Genomic DNA, 7,571 nt, shown 5'->3' with positions numbered 1-7,571 from the left:
CTGGAGCTACGGAAAGATGAACTTGCGGAACTTTGGAGTACGGGCCGAAAGGTTTGGGACGCTCACAAGGAGGAGTTCACCCTTCGGGCAGCTCTGCTGACATGTGTGCATGACTACCCTGCGAACGGGAACTCATCTTGCCACTGCACACATGGGTACAAAGCGTGTACAAAGTGCGGGAATGAAACGAACTCACAGAGGCTGCCAGTTTCACAGAAGATTGTGTACATGGGACACCGAAAGTGGTTGCAACGCGATGACCCATGGAGGAAGGACAAGAAAAACTTCAATGGGAGGACAGAGCCTCGCCCGAAGCCCAGGGAAAAGACTGGGCACGAAATCTATGATATTGTTAGGAACTTGGAAGTTGTTGCCGGGAAAGCAAATTGGCAAGCGAAAGAGAAGGATGGCGATGGACCTGTGTGGAAAAGGAGGTCGGTGTTTTGGGACCTGCCTTACTGGAAATTCGTACAAAGCCATCACACCATAGATGTCATGCACATCGAGAAGAACGTGTGCAACAGCTTGTTGGGCTTGCTAATGAACAATGCAGATAAGACAAAAGATAGGCCAAATGCACGGAAGGACCTGGAGTTCTTGGGCATAAGGAAGAAGCTGTGGGCGGTAGAGGAAGAGTCACCGGAAGACCACAAAGGTGAAGTCACGATAACGACACAATGTAAACCTGCGTGTTACACCTTGAGCAAAGCCGAGTTACACAGAATGTGCCAGTGTCTCCACAGCATAAAAGTTCCATCCAACTACTCGTCCAGCATCAAGAGACTCGTTGACATGAATAGTCACAAGCTTGTTGGCATGAAGTCTCATGAATGCCACGTGATTATCACGCAGTTACTTCCAGTTGCAATAAGAGGTGCCATGGAGCCAAGGGTCAGGGAGACGGTGATGAAGCTTTGTGACTTCTTTGACACAATCGGGCAAAAATCCATCACGGTGGAACGCAGGATTCAATGATACAAATTTTGTGTGAATGTAAGCTGTTCTTCCCTCCAACATTCTTCAATATCATGGTACATCTGATGGTCCATATCACCGACGAGATAATCCTACTAGGGCCCTCCTTTATGCACAACATGTATGGGCCTGAACGATACAACGGGGTGCTGAAGCGGTATGTTCGTAACAGAGGGCATCCGGAAGGTAGCATCATGCAAGGCTACCATGCAGAAGAGTGTGTGGAGTACGCCACTGATTGGTTGGCGGATTGCAAACCCATAGGAGTACCCGAATCACGACATAAGGGCAAACTAGAAGGTGAAGGTGGGCTTGGCCGGAAGGTTCTGGATGTGTATTCATCGAGGAGAGAGGACGACTATATGAGAGCACATACAATGGTGCTGCAACATATGTACGAGGTCCAGCCTTTCATCGACATGCATATGGAAGAACTTGAAAACCGGTACCCTAACAGGAGTGTTGATTGGATACACAAGACCCACAATGCAACATTTGCCATGTGGCTCAAGAGTTTTTGGTATGCCAGGGTGGCGGCAAATGAAGAAGAAAGGACCGCTCAAAAGTTTTCGCGGCTACCCGACGGCTGCATAGTGTGAGTTACCAGTCGTACGCAATGAACGAGTATACGTACTACACCAAGGATCAATATCGTAAGAGCAGTTACCAAAATAGCGGTATAGTGCTGGTTGCTGAGACTAGTTCTGATAACCAAGACACTATCGAAGCGTACTATGGCGTGATCGAAGAGATCTAGGAGCTTCACTACACCTTCACCTCCATCCCCATGTTCCGTGTCAGATGGGCATGTGATGTCAGAGATGAAGATCATAGATTCACAACAATGACCCTGCCTCGTGAGGTTCCTCGTCATAAAGTGGATGTGAAGAAAATCCCAGCAAGATGGGAACCATGGCAGTTTGCTACAAAATGCAAACAAGTTTTCTTCATCGACGACCCGACAAGCAAGAACCGTGTTGTCGTAAGGAGAGGGAAAAGAAGCATAGTTGGCGTCGACGGAGTTACTTCACAACAAGACTATGAAGGTTTTCTTGATCCAACGTTAAAGCAAGAAGAAGAAGAAGCATCATGGACAATCCAGACAAGGAAGAAGTCAAGACCTAAGGCAAGAGAGGAGGCATACGCTAGAAGCGGCCACAGCGAGACGCTAACATATAAGAGGAAGGAGAAGACCAGAAAGAAGAAGGACAAGATTGTTGAATACTTGAATATTTGTGTATCTTTTCGTAGTTGATGTTTAACGATGCTTTTGAATGGAAAATTATAACTTGTATCATGTCAAATTTGAAATCAAAAGTCTTAAATATGTTCTGAATTTGAAATAACTTGTTCAAATTTGAAATCAAAAATATGTTCTGAATTTGAAATAACTTGATCAAATTTGAACTGAATTGTATTAAATAACTTGTTCAAATTTCAAATCAACTATATAAAATAACTACTTGTTCAAATTTGAAATCAAAAATATGTTCTGAATTTCAAATAACTTGTTCAAATTTGAAATCAAAATGCCTTAAATAACTTGTTCAAATTCAAATAAAATTTCTTAAATATGTTCTGAATTTGAAGAAACTTGATCAAATTTGAAATCAATTGTATTAAATAACTTGTTCAAATTGGAAAAAAATTAGCCCACCCAGTCAACACAGCTTTTCGGGTTCGGGCCCAGCCCGGCGAACCAGGGAGCCGCCTACTACCTACTAGGGCAGGTTTGACCGGGCCCACAGGGCTTTGACCGAGCCCACCAAGTTTCGGAACGACAACCGGGCCCACAGGCCAGGAAGACAGGACAACCTGGCCCGCCGGCCAGGAAGAGATGTGATTCAGAAGTGAGACTGCAGGTGGAGAAGGCTATTTATGCTGGTCAGATCCTATGTAAACTACTGAGGTTGGACTAAAACTCCCAACCCACTGCGCGAAAGCTCGCTCTGAGGAGCACTAGTGGCGGTGAAAACGAACGAACCGCCACTAGCAAGAAGCACTAGTGGCGGTGAAGACGCAGCAAACCGCCACCAGTGCTCGCGCAAAAATTCCCCTCGTGCGGAGGAGCACTCCTGGCGGTGAAAACGCAGCAAACCGCCACCAATGCTCGCGCAAAAATTCCCCTCGCGCGGAGGAGCACTCGTGACGATGACTACGACTAGCATGGAGCACTAGTGGCGGTGCTTGCAAAGAAACCCGCCACTGGTATGATATGCAGGAGCATTGGAGACCCTAAGTTTGGGTACTGCATATCAGTGGCGGTTCTCACAACAAAAACCGCCACTGGTGACGAATTTCCAATAAGCTATTAAATTCATAATATATTCTCTGGGTTTTAAATAAATGCACCACCTATTATTTTATGTGTATAATAAGATTGTTTATTCTCAATAAACTTTTGAACCATAAATTCAAATGTTATATACCCTAATTTCTATGATTAAGTGTCATTATATGTGGCTTTTGTGCTATAAAAATTCTATAAAATTCAATTTTTCTCAAAACATTGTCAAATTTGGTGTGGACACTTCCCTATTACTATAGAACAATCATAAAAAAATTCAAGTTCAAACAAAAAAACATGTCACATTTGATTCATGGGGTTGGATGGTTTCTGAGAGATCTACCCTATATGGTTCCAAAATGAAGATGCAATGTGAAAAAAAATGAAGAACCAAGGTGCATTATGTTGAATTTCTGGACCAAAATTTATATGTAAGATTGTTTATTGATAGAAACATTCCATGCAAAATTTCAGGTCATTTTGAGAAAAATTCAATTTTATAGCAATTAATAACTTGAATATGAACAACATAATCATATAAATGGTTGATGATATTTCTGTATTTAGGTTTCAAACTTTGCATGGGACATGATATTAGTAGTTTACACTCAAAAGGACAAGTGTTTTAATTTTTGGATGTACACAGAATTTAATATGAATTTAAAACTTGATTCAGAAATCAGTATCAGTGGCGGTTTTGCGGTCTAACCGCCACTAGTGCTGGATCCAGGAGCACTGGTGCAGCACCAGTGGCCGTTTTTGCGAATAGACCGCCACCCGTGCTCGCCCCAGTGCTACAGGCACTGAGGAGCACTGGTGGCGGTTGGTGGCATAAATCGGCCACGAGTGCTGGATCCAGGAGCACTGGTGCCGCACCAGTGGCCGGTTTTGCGATTGGACCGCCACCATTGCTCGCCCCGGTGCTATAGGCACTGAGGAGCACTGGTGGCGGTTGGTGGAATAAACCGGCCACTAGTGCTGGATCCAGGAGCACTGGTGCAGCACCAGTGGCCGATTTTGCGATTGGACCGCCACCCGTGCTTGCTCCAGTGCTATAGGCACTGAGGAGCACCGGTGGCGGTTGGTGGCATAAACCGTCAACTCGTGCTGGATCCAGGAGCAGTGGTGCAGCACCAGTGGCCGGTTTATGCTTCGGACCGCCGCTAGTGCTACCTTGGTATAAATAGATCGCGACGGGATCCTTAGCGAAATTTAGAACCAATCGCCCGCGCGTCTCTCACAGACCAGCAGCGGCACAGCGAAACCCTAACGCGGGCGAAGCCCTGCCCCGCCGCCGACTCGCCGCCGTTCCCCGACCCCACCGCTGTTCCTCTTCCCCGACCCGCCGCTGCCGTTCCCCTTCTCCTCCCCGACCCGCACGCCGCCGTTCCCTTTCATCTTCCCCGACCCGCCGCGGTCGTTCTCCTCTCCTCCCCGACCCGCCATGGTGCGCACACGAGGCATTCGTGATGGAGAAAACCCTGAGGACTCACCTCAGGGTTCTTCGCCGTCGGGCAGCCCAATAGCCCATAGCCAAGACGACGAGCCTGAACACGGCGGCAGTGATCTTTCGGGCTTCAACGCCGGCTCTGAGGCTACCACGTCGCAGGCTACTTCTAAGAAGATGAAGAAGGCGCCGCGTGGGTCTAACAAGCCGATGAAGGAGAAATTCATCGTCACTGCCACTGACGACATGGGGAAACCCAAATCACCGAAGAGGGCCGCGTCATGTTTCGCCAACACTTGCAATGCAATCATTCGCGAGTTCACGAACATCAACCAAAGATGGACCGAGGTGCCGCAGAGCGTAAAGGAAGATTGTTACGCCAAGGCATGGGAGAGGTTCGAGGTGCCTGATCCCGCGCTCCGTGAAGAAGTATTCGGAGCGATGAAGACCCCAATGCGTAGGGGTCAGAGCAATTGGGGTACCAAGGCTAGAAAATTTTTGAACGAAGATTGGGAGACGGTGATCCATAAGAAATGGCCGAGGATCACAGAGGAGGAATGGGAGGAGTTCAAAGAGAAGGAAAAGGATCCAAACTTCAAAGCAACCCAAGAGTGGTACGTGGCGCTACGTGCCAAGAGGAAGTTTAACCACCGCCTTGGCAGTCGTGGTATCGAGGGAAAGAAGCCGGTCTGGGAGAAGGAAGACCGCGAGCTTGCGGCAAGAGGGATAGTCTCTCCTGTCCCAACAATGCTCCATCATGACCGGTCCACCACCTTCGTGCGGAGTACCATGACAAAAGAACAGTGGGCGGGCCTGAAACCTATCCGCGATGACCAGAAAGTTTTAATCGTAAGGCCTCAACCGCCACTTCTTTTTCAGTTTAGATTCTAACACACTCACTTATAAATTGGCACCGACTTTGTCTTATTTCAGGACAAGGTCGCCGAGTTCGAGTCGGAAGGCTCCCACGACGAGCTCCGTGCACAGTGGGATTCACCACTAAGCTATGCTCTAGGAAGAAATGAGCACGGGGGGCATATTCGATCCTTTTGAACGGGGGCCCTTCGCCGCAAAGTCTTTCCTCAGGAGAAAGAAGCCCGGAGCCGTAAAAGAAAGGCCGAGAAACACGAAGAAATAATAGAGGTGGCGAAAAGGGCGGCGAGGGAGGAGTTTTTCGCTTGCTTGAAAAAAGCAAGGGACTCCAGCCAGACTATGGAGGAGTTCGTTGCTACATATGATGGCAACCGGGGCGCGACACTGAGGCCACCCACTCCGCATGATCATCAATCGACTCCGAATCCTTCGCCGATCGTATAAGAGCAGTGCTGGCTCCGGCACTGAACTCCCGAGTGACCCTGATGGCCCATCTGATGACATCCCGGTAAGCTCCTTACTGGTACCATAGTGTATATATATACTCAATTACGTCATTCTTCACACCATAACACTAACGTACGCATGTTAATTTGTTTGTCACGCACAGAAGAGTATTAAGTGCCGGATATTGATGCCATCCACCGGGAATCCGTTAGGCGCGCGTGGTCTGCTGATGCCAAGAATGCCGGTCGTGCACAACACGCCCATGGCCCCGGATCATGTCAGGGTGCAGGTGGACTCCGTGCTCCCAGAATTTGACAAGACGCCGGTCCCTTATCCTCCAGAGGAGGAATCAGTGACTCTAGGGCAATGCCGGGGCACATACATCTAGTGGCCCAGGAGGTTGGTTGCCCTCTCTACCCAACCTTCTCCCTCTCCGTCGTGTCCCGGAGCGTCTCCACCGGCTTCCGCTCGACGACTTCCCTCTCCATCGCCCCTTGGCCCATCCCCAAATAAGCCGGCACGTCCGGATTCACCAACATTGGGGCAAGGAGGCTTCGATTTGAACCAGCGCAAGACTGCAGCGATGATGACGCTGCACCGGCTCATGTGCCGCCGCCTAATCCGTCGCCGCCCCATCGTAAAGACAGCCAACCCTCACAACCACCACGACCTGCACCCGTGCCACGGAAATCTGTGGCGGGCGTGCTGGAGTACGCGTCTGGCAAGCAGGTCTCCCAGACCTTAAAGGATCAAGAGGAGGCTGAGTTTTTGAAACGCCGGCGCACCAATAAGAGGGGGTCCAAAATCAGCAAGAGATCTAGTGACTCGAAGAGTAAAGAGTTGGACTCAACGAGCAAGCAACCCAGCAATTCGCCAATAATCGAAGGGAATTGGGAACATCGGCCAGATATTTTGAATATGAAGCCCCCCCCCCCCCTCTAGCTGGTGATTTAGTCGGCGGAGCCTACTTCGTGGCCAGGGAATTCGAAAAAGTGCTGATGTTCTAGCCTGGACAACCGATGGTCAGCCTTAAGGACCTAAGGAGCTTGCCGCGAGAGATGCAAGAGCTACATGGCTACTACATGGCAGCATCAGCTAATTCTGCACAACATGGCCAACAGATGAATGTAGAAGTGTCAGAGCATTATGGCTTCTACGATGCCAAAACGGGAGACCTGCAGACAAAGGATTTTACCTTCGGCGTGGACTTCCTTGACTTGTTTCACGTCTTTAACCAGAAGTGCTTAGACAACAACATGTTAAGACTCTGGTGTGTATACTTCACAAGGAGTCCTTCCGCCTGAAAGAACCACACGTTGCCATCGCCGATCTTCTCCTGTTCAGCAAAGCAACCATCGGTCTAGAAGAATGGAAACGGGGTTCGAGAGAGAAGGCAACTTCATACCTGGCTAAGTTCTTCGCAATGCACAAGCAACGCCGTTATGTTCTTACACTCTACCATTTAGAGTAAGTTGTTCTCACGACCTTTGCTTTCTTTCTCGTTCCACTAAGTTGTTCTCTTTTCGGTTATAAATGTGTGTT

This window comes from Brachypodium distachyon, chromosome 2 (assembly GCF_000005505.3).
Source record: "Brachypodium distachyon strain Bd21 chromosome 2, Brachypodium_distachyon_v3.0, whole genome shotgun sequence".
Taxonomy (NCBI): Eukaryota; Viridiplantae; Streptophyta; class Magnoliopsida; order Poales; family Poaceae; genus Brachypodium; species Brachypodium distachyon.
The sequence above is the reverse complement of the archived record's forward strand: the minus strand, read 5'-3'. Positions refer to the sequence as shown.